At 48.1% G+C, this 10,000-nt stretch overlaps 1 non-coding gene across 1 annotated transcript in view; it reads left to right on the top strand.

Moving 5' to 3' along the window:
• The first annotated feature begins 8,184 nt into the window (after positions 1 to 8,184).
• LOC137503452 (small subunit ribosomal RNA) overlaps positions 8,185 to 10,000 on the top strand; it is a 1,925-nt gene continuing 109 nt past the window's right edge. Inside the window, exon 1 of the ribosomal RNA XR_011019136.1 lies at positions 8,185 to 10,000. This exon is cut by the window's right edge and continues 109 nt beyond it. This is a non-coding gene — a ribosomal RNA (small subunit ribosomal RNA).

The following is a 10,000-nucleotide window of genomic DNA, read 5'->3' as shown; positions in this document are numbered from 1 at the left end:
AGGTACCCGGCAGCTGTAATCGCTCACAGCATAGCCCTGCCTGTCTTAATGTGGCCAGGCGCGGGTAAACGGCGGGAGTAACCTGGACACTCTTAAGGTACCCGATCGCGGGTAAACGGCGGGAGTAGATGGGACTCTCTTAAGGTACGCGGGGTCTGTAATCGCTCAATGCGTAGCCCTGCCTATCTTAATGTGGCCAGGCGCGGGTAAACGGCGGGAGTAACCTGGACTCTCTTAAGGTACCCGATCGCGGGTAAACGGCGGGAGTAGATGGGACTCTCTTAAGGTACGCGGGGTCTGTAATCGCTCAATGCGTAGCCCTGCCAATCTTATTCTGGCCAGGCGCGTGTAAACGGCGGGAGTAGATGGGACTCTCTTAAGGTACCCGGCAGCTGTAATCGCTCACAGCATAGCCCTGCCTGTCTTAATGTGGCCAGGCGCGGGTAAACGGCGGGAGTAACCTGGACACTCTTAAGGTACCCGATCGCGGGTAAACGGCGGGAGTAGATGGGACTCTCTTAAGGTACGCGGGGTCTGTAATCGCTCAATGCGTAGCCCTGCCTATCTTAATGTGGCCAGGCGCGGGTAAACGGCGGGAGTAACCTGGACTCTCTTAAGGTACCCGATCGCGGGTAAACGGCGGGAGTAGATGGGACTCTCTTAAGGTACGCGGGGTCTGTAATCGCTCAATGCGTAGCCCTGCCAATCTTATTCTGGCCAGGCGCGTGTAAACGGCGGGAGTAGATGGGACTCTCTTAAGGTACCCGGCAGCTGTAATCGCTCACAGCATAGCCCTGCCTGTCTTAATGTGGCCAGGCGCGGGTAAACGGCGGGAGTAGCCTGGACTCTCTTAAGGTACCCGAGCGCGTGTAAACGGCGGGAGTAGATGGGACTCTCTTAAGGTACCCGGCAGCTATAATCGCTCATAGCATAGCCCTGCCTATCTTAATGTGGCCAGGCGCGGGTAAACGGCGGGAGTAACCTGGACTCTCTTAAGGTACCCGATCGCGGGTAAACGGCGGGAGTAGATGGGACTCTCTTAAGGTACGCGGGGTCTGTAATCGCTCAATGCGTAGCCCTGCCTATCTTAATGTGGCCAGGCGCGGGTAAACGGCGGGAGTAACCTGGACTCTCTTAAGGTACCCGGCAGCTGTAATCGCTCAAAGCATAGCCCTGCCTATCTTATTGTGGCCAGGCGCGGGTAAACGGCGGGAGTAGCCTGGACTCTCTTAAGGTACCCGGCAGCTATAATCGCTCATAGCATAGCCCTGCCTATCTTAATGTGGCCAGGCGCGGGTAAACGGCGGGAGTAACCTGGACTCTCTTAAGGTACCCGATCGCGGGTAAACGGCGGGAGTAGATGGGACTCTCTTAAGGTACGCGGGGTCTGTAATCGCTCAATGCGTAGCCCTGCCTATCTTAATGTGGCCAGGCGCGGGTAAACGGCGGGAGTAACCTGGACTCTCTTAAGGTACCCGGCAGCTGTAATCGCTCAAAGCATAGCCCTGCCTACCTTATTGTGGCCAGGCGCGGGTAAACGGCGGGAGTAGCCTGGACTCTCTTAAGGTACCCGGCAGCTATAATCGCTCATAGCATAGCCCTGCCTATCTTAATGTGGCCAGGCGCGGGTAAACGGCGGGAGTAACCTGGACTCTCTTAAGGTACCCGATCGCGGGTAAACGGCGGGAGTAGATGGGACTCTCTTAAGGTACGCGGGGTCTGTAATCGCTCAATGCGTAGCCCTGCCTATCTTAATGTGGCCAGGCGCGGGTAAACGGCGGGAGTAACCTGGACTCTCTTAAGGTACCCGATCGCGGGTAAACGGCGGGAGTAGATGGGACTCTCTTAAGGTACGCGGGGGCTGTAATCGCTCAATGCGTAGCGCTGCCTATCTTAATGTGGCCAGGCGCGGGTAAACGGCGGGAGTAACCTGGACTCTCTTAAGGTACCCGGCAGCTGTAATCGCTCAAAGCATAGCCCTGCCTATCTTAATGTGGCCAGGCGCGGGTAAACGGCGGGAGTAGATGGGACTCTCTTAAGGTACGCGGCGGCTGTAATCGCTCAATGCGTAGCCCTGCCTATCTTAATGTAGCCAGGCGCGGGTAAACGGCGGGAGTAACCTGGACTCTCTTAAGGTACCCGATCGCGGGTAAACGGCGGGAGTAGATGGGACTCTCTTAAGGTACGCGGCGGCTGTAATCGCTCAATGCGTAGCCCTGCCTATCTTAATGTGGCCAGGCGCGGGTAAACGGCGGGAGTAGCCTGGACTCTCTTAAGGTACCCGGCAGCTGTAATCGCTCAAAGCATAGCCCTGCCTATCTTATTGTGGCCAGGCGCGGGTAAACGGCGGGAGTAGCCTGGACTCTCTTAAGGTACCCGATAGCGTGTAAACAGCTGGAGTAGATGGGCCTCTCTTAAGGTACGCGACAGCTGTAATCGCTCAAAGCGCGGTAAACAAAATACTACAACCTTCATTTCGGGTGCAAAGGTGGCCTGGCTTAGGGCTAACCACTGTGTAGCATTCGGGGCCCGGGTGTAGCTCGGTTGATCTGCAGGGACCTGAGTGGGTGAAAACGGCGGGAGTAGCCCTGCCTATCTTATCGTAGCCGTGAGTGCGCATCCGGCGGGGCAAGCCAATTTACCGGTAATTAAAAGTGAGCGTTTTGTCATGGTGATGATTATTTTATTGTTGTTATTATTATTATTATTATTATTATTATTATTATTATTATTATTATTATTTTATATTATATGCATGAATTACTCGGATTCATTTATGTCATCAGTATGATTACTAAATTTATTAATAATAGTGTTTGTGGTCGCAGGCCGAGTCTTGGGTGACTGTCATTACGTGGAACGACGTCGAGAAGCTTCCGCGCCGGTCGGGCAGCTCTGACGGCCAGGGCAGCTGCCATCGCGCATAGGCTGATGGCTGGAATGGTCGGGCTGACATGCTCCGCGAGGCTGCTGGCCGGGAGGAGAGCCGCGCTGGCCGAGGAAGTACAGCTTCCGTCGTCGGCAACGTGATCGGCTGAAATGCTGCCAGCTAGGGTGAGTGAGTGAATGATTCATTGTTAGTAGCCAAGATTTATTGCATGGGGAGATATTTTCAGTGTTGTGCATGGCAACAATTACTTTAGTTAATGTGACATTCTCATGTATAATGTGTATTTCATAATTACAGGTTATAAAATTTATCTGAATGTATTTACTCGAGAAGAAATTTTTTAAAACTTAGTTTTATGCAAATTTTAAAGAGAATCCTTCGCCGCGAATTGTGCGTCGGAATTATCTTTATTATTATGATTATTATTTTGTTTTAGTTGTACTGTGATTTCCGTGGAGCAGATTGGGGAGATGCGCTTTCGGTCGAAGGGGGGGGGGGATGCTGGCGAACCGACTTATTATTATCAAGTAAATTTATTAAAATTTGAGAATGTTTCATTTTCTCTCTTTACTGAAGAAGGTAATGAACAAAAAATGGAGCATTTTTGCCATTATCATCGTCATCACCGTACGAATCGCCATCAACACTGTAAATACTATCTCTGCAATGCGGAAACTGCACGCTCGCGGGATACATGCTAGGAGGAATTGAAAGACAAAACGAAGAGAAGAAGGAGAAGGGAATTTTAAGACCCGGTAATTCCTTCTTATTCTTTAATCTTCCTTAAGAAGTAGGTGTAGATAAGGAATAAGAAGGGTAAGAGAGGAGGAGGAAGGAGAACTAATGACCCTCCTGTATAGCATTCTCTTCTTGTTATTCAGTCTTCCTTAAGGAGAAAAGAAAAGAAGATAACGAAGGAGCAGAAGGAAAGTAGAAGAAGAGGAAGAGGAAGGACCATTTAAAAGACCATCCTCTATGTTTTCTCTTCTTCTTTTCCAATCTTTCCTGAGAAGATGTTAAGGAATAATAATCATCATAAGCAGGAGAAGAAAAGGAAGAAGAAGAAGCAGAAGAAGAAGAAGAGAAAACTAGGAGGAAGCAGAATTGTAAGAACTTCCTGTATATTTTTCTCTTCTTGTTCTTCAACGTTCCTCAAGTAGAAGAAGGGGAAGAAGAAGGAGAAGAAGAAGAAGAAAATAATAGGAATACTTTTGGACCCCCCCTCTATATTATCTCTTCTTGTTCTTCAGTCTTTGTAAAGAAGAAGGTGACGAAGAAGAAGAGAAAAAGACAAGGTGGAAGCAGATTTTTAAGACCCTCCTGTATATTTTCTCTTCCTCTCCAATCTTCCTAATAAGTAATATGATGATGTTGTAGAGAAAGAAGAAGAAGAATAAGAAGAGAAAACGGCAAGGAGGAAAGAACGTTTTAAGACCCTCCTGTTTATTTTCTCTTCTTGTTCTCCTATCTTCCTTAAGAAGACGTTAACGGAGAAGAAGAGAAAGACAAGGTGGAAGCAGAATTTTAAGACACTCCTGTATATTTTCTCTTCTTCTTCAAACTTCCTAAAAAGTAGTATGATGATGTTAAGGAAAATGTAGAAGAAGAAGAAGAAGAAGAAGAAGAAGAGATAACGACATGGAGGAATGAATGTTTTAAGACCCTCCTGTATATTTTCTCTACTTGTTCAGTCCTCCTTAAGAAGAAGAGGAAAAGAGAAATTACAAAGAATTACAAGAAGAGAAGAAGAACCATACGAACGACGATTTTTTAAACTTCGTTTAGTGCAAATTTAAAACAGAATTATTCGCCGCGAATTGTGCTTCGGAATTATCTTTATTATTATGATTATTATTTTGTTTTAGTTGTACTGTGATTTCCGCGGAGCAGACTGGGGAGATGCGCATTGGTTCGAAAGGGGGGGGGGGGTGGTGGCTGGTGAACCGACTTATTAGGATCAAGTAAATTTACTAAAATTTGAGAATATTTTATTTTCTCTCTTTACTGAATAAGGTAACGAACAAAAAAATAGAGCACTTTTGCCATCATCATCATCACCGTACGAATCGTCATCAACACTGTAAATACTATCCCTGCAATGCGGAAACTGCACGCTCGCGGGATACATGCTAGGAGGAATTAAAAGATAAAACGAAGAGAAGGAGAAGGGAATTTTAAGACCCGCTAAATCCTTTTTATTCTTCAATCTTCCTTAAGAAGTAGGTGTTGATAAGGAATAAGAAGAAGAGGGGTAAGAGAGGAGGAGAAAGGAGAATTTATGACCCTCCTGTATAGCATTCTCTTCTTGTTCTTCAGTCGTCCTTACAGAGAAAAGAAAAGAAAAGAAAAGAAAAGAAAAGAAAAGAAAAGAAAACTAGAGAAGTTAACATACGATCCGAGGGATGTTTATTTGGAAGGGTGTGGGCTGTGAAATTAGGGAAATGGTGAATGATTTTAAATCTTGCTTGCTTAGTAAGTCCACCTTGTCCACTAAGCTTGGGCTATTGCTATAGCATTAACCGTCTTGCCCCATGGAATGCCTATGGACTATGTCGGACCGTTACCACAATCGAAGGGGAACGGAAACAAATTCATTAATAATATTAGTAACAAAGCAGAAGAAGAAGAAGGGGAGGGGGAAGGAGAACTTTAGGACCCTTGTCACGCGACAAGGGTGCAATACATTACAGGCAATAAATACACAGAAACAACAAAACAAAACTTTAGACAAACAATCACTAATCTACGCCCCTTAAACTACTAACCACATACCCTTCTAATTTAGTGGCGTCACACAGGCGGATAACCATGCCATGGGCAACGCCACCCTACACTAAACAAACCATATCTACTATAAAACCACTAACTCCAGTACTCTAACTAATTTGGAGGCGCTGCAGAGGCGGTTAACCAGACCGTAAGCAGCACCACTCTTCACTACTCTAACTTGGTGTCGCAGTAGAGGCGGAAAGCCGGACCGTAAGCTGCACCACCCTTCGCTAAATCTAAAGTTATACTGCATACATCTAAAAACAAAAGCAAAAAGGAAAGCAACTGGCTGATCACGGCATCCCCTGGTAATGAGGGAACCCCTTCCACCCATGATGCCGCTATCAGCCACAGCCGTGGGTCAGATGACATACCCACCTAAACCTCTATCGCAATGTGTTCCTTCACATTCTTTGCGTGGCGAATCGCTGAGCTGGAACCCAGACCATCATGCAATTGCCCCGTCTACTAGTCTGCGTCGTCTTATTACACATTGCCTACTCCCTGCTGTTCCACCATAACCTCGGAACTATTATTATTATTGTGACGGAGAAATCCTTGGAGCAGAAAGAGGTGAAAGAAGGTGCTGGGTGGAATGGGTCTAACTACTATACCAAAAATTAACTTAAAACTTTAACATAGGTTACATTTCTTTTAGAATCTCAAACTTAACACACTTTTCACTTGGTGAACTAATAAAGTGACAGGTACAAATAGCCATCTTGAAACAATAACTGGAAAACCCCAGATTAGGGAATTTTACAGATCGGGGCTTCAAGCTCTTAGTTTACAAATTCTGAGATACCAGATCCGGTTTACAAAATTTTGCAAACTCTCTTATGTTTAGACAATTTAAGAGCACTTTGCTCCAACAACTTCACAGCCTTCCAGAGAAGCACCTCAATATTGCAGTTGAATTTAGGAAACACGGTAAAAGAGCTTACCTGTTCTCCAACTTTAACTAATCACTTACAGCTCGCTAAGGGCAAACTTACACAACCCCTTACAATATCTGGCCTCTCCAGGCACAATTTACAATTAACAAAAGTTAGTACGCAGGGGTATCTAATAGCCAACCTACTGGACCTTTGTGGAATAAGAATAACGGGTTAAATTAATGGCCCGAACACAAAATGAATGGACGCGTATACTCCTAGATATTGAAGAATAAAATCCTAACGGGGCTCCCGGCCCAGTGATACAGGGGCTAAGCCCAATCTACTGTGGTGACTCGAATGGAGGTTAATTTAATACATTACAGGAAAGAAAAACAGTCACAAAATCGTAGTCGCCTCAAACTAAGTTGAAGGGAACTCGAGATGGTGAAGCACTCTCTATCCGCGGTTTGCAGTTGAAAACTTTATGAAATTTTACAAAAGCTGAACGAAAATTTACATTTCAGGAAAGGTTGGTTACATAATTAGAAATAAGGACCTTCCCCTCGTGTAAGTCTGCGGAGGTAGCTACAGAAAAATAAGTCTGGTGGTCATTACCTTGGCTGTTGGTCTGCTCGGTCTGTCTTAACACACACGCACGCGCGCGCGCGCGCGCACACACACACGTTCGCACGCACGCACGCACGCACGCACACACACGCGCACACACACAAATGTACTTTAAAGGTTGTTGTCTTCCCTATACAGCTCTAACGGAGGATGAACGATTTATCTTGTTTGGAAAATTCGTGAACTATCTCGGAAAAACTTTTTAATTTGAAGGTGCTCATTTTTTATCCGGATGGCCGCTTGTAGGGGGTAAAGGGTTGGAAATAGATGTATGCCGTCGCGGACATTTTTGTACAGCTTTTTACGCTCTACAATTCGTACGCTTACACCTTGGGCCTAACGCTGACAGTTCAGGCAGCGTAAGCGAAGAAAGCTTTCGGTCGCGACCTTTTCCCTAATCTCTTCTTAATTACTTTCTATTTGGCATTAAATCCATCATCACGCAGTGCACCCGTCCGGATTACATCACCCTGGAATGGTTATCGTAATTTACGATACCACTTCACATCGCCATATGGGTCGCACCCGCACGCGGACTGCCCAGTTTGGTCGAAGCGGCGGCCGGGCGCTGGCGCTGTGGAGGCCATTTTGTGATCTGCCGGACCCCCTTAGTACCCTGAGATACTCGCCGCCCGATACACTGAGAGCGGCAGCTTGCCTGCCCGCGACTGCAATGCTGCGAGCCTCTGCACACCCAGTGTTCATGCTCATATGCGGCGCTCAGTAATGTTGGTAACCGCTCGCCCTTGCTCGGGCGTGAAAATGTAGCATCGTACGCCTCTCGTACGGTCCTGCCGACCTCGGCAGCGGTCGAAGTGGAGATGTGACGATGGATGGTGAAGGGACCCGATCCCTAGTGAAGGCCCGTCCGGCCGGGTGAGAGCCCGTGCTCGGCGGCCTATGAAATTTTAGTTGGCGGCCACTCGGTCGGCCAACGGAGCAAAGCAAGTCTGTGTCCCGCAGGCCGCACTCGTCGGCGGCGGGCTACGACGCTCGGTTTCGGCTCTCGAGCCAGCCAGCTCCCTGGTTGATCCTGCCAGTAGTCATATGCTTGTCTCAAAGATTAAGCCATGCATGTCTCAGTGCAAGCCAAATTAAGGTGAAACCGCGAATGGCTCATTAAATCAGTTATGGTTCCTTAGATCGTACCACTTTACTTGGATAACTGTGGTAATTCTAGAGCTAATACATGCAAACAGAGTCCCGACCAGAAGTGGAAGGGACGCTTTTATTAGATCAAAATCAATCGGTCGGCTCGTCCGGTCCGTTTGCCTTGGTGACTCTGAATAACTTTGGGCTGATCGCACGGTCCTCGTACCGGCGACGCATCTTTCAAATGTCTGCCTTATCAACTGTCGATGGTAGGTTCTGCGCCTACCATGGTTGTAACGGGTAACGGGGAATCAGGGTTCGATTCCGGAGAGGGAGCCTGAGAAACGGCTACCACATCCAAGGAAGGCAGCAGGCGCGCAAATTACCCACTCCCGGCACGGGGAGGTAGTGACGAAAAATAACGATACGGGACTCATCCGAGGCCCCGTAATCGGAATGAGTACACTTTAAATCCTTTAACGAGTATCCATTGGAGGGCAAGTCTGGTGCCAGCAGCCGCGGTAATTCCAGCTCCAATAGCGTATATTAAAGTTGTTGCGGTTAAAAAGCTCGTAGTTGGATTTGTGTCCCACGCTGTCGGTTCATCGCTCGTCGGTGTCTAACTGGCATGGTTCGTGGGACGTCCTGCCGGTGGTGGCGAGTCGAAAGCGCGCGGCCGCCGTGGTTATCCGCGTGCGGTTCCTGCGCGCCGTAGGCGGACCCCGATGAAATCCTACCGCGGTGCTCTTCATTGAGTGTCGAGGTGGGCCGGCACGTTTACTTTGAACAAATTAGAGTGCTTAAAGCAGGCCGGCTGCGCCTGAATACTGTGTGCATGGAATAATGGAATAGGACCTCGGTTCTATTTTGTTGGTTTTCGGAACCCGAGGTAATGATTAATAGGGACAGGCGGGGGCATTCGTATTGCGACGTTAGAGGTGAAATTCTTGGATCGTCGCAAGACGGACCGAAGCGAAAGCATTTGCCAAGTATGTTTTCATTAATCAAGAACGAAAGTTAGAGGTTCGAAGGCGATCAGATACCGCCCTAGTTCTAACCATAAACGATGCCAGCTAGCGATCCGCCGAAGTTCCTCCGATGACTCGGCGGGCAGCTCCCGGGAAACCAAAGCTTTTGGGTTCCGGGGGAAGTATGGTTGCAAAGCTGAAACTTAAAGGAATTGACGGAAGGGCACCACCAGGAGTGGAGCCTGCGGCTTAATTTGACTCAACACGGGAAACCTCACCAGGCCCGGACACCGGAAGGATTGACAGATTGAGAGCTCTTTCTTGATTCGGTGGGTGGTGGTGCATGGCCGTTCTTAGTTGGTGGAGCGATTTGTCTGGTTAATTCCGATAACGAACGAGACTCTAGCCTGCTAAATAGTCGCATCCGGTATCCGTTCGTGCTACCGGCGACAACACATCTTCTTAGAGGGACAGGCGGCTTCTAGCCGCACGAGATTGAGCAATAACAGGTCTGTGATGCCCTTAGATGTTCTGGGCCGCACGCGCGCTACACTGAAGGAATCAGCGTGTCCTCCTAGTCCGAAAGGACCGGGCAACCCGTTGAACCTCCTTCGTGCTAGGGATTGGGGCTTGCAATTGTTCCCCATGAACGAGGAATTCCCAGTAAGCGCGAGTCATAAGCTCGCGTTGATTACGTCCCTGCCCTTTGTACACACCGCCCGTCGCTACTACCGATTGAATGATTTAGTGAGGTCTTCGGACCGGTGCGCGGGATC

Source organism: Anabrus simplex, unplaced genomic scaffold, assembly GCF_040414725.1.
Source record: "Anabrus simplex isolate iqAnaSimp1 unplaced genomic scaffold, ASM4041472v1 ctg00000128.1, whole genome shotgun sequence".
Classification (NCBI taxonomy): domain Eukaryota; kingdom Metazoa; phylum Arthropoda; class Insecta; order Orthoptera; family Tettigoniidae; genus Anabrus; species Anabrus simplex.
Note: the sequence above shows the minus strand (reverse complement) of the source record. Positions and strands in the feature narration are given on the sequence as shown.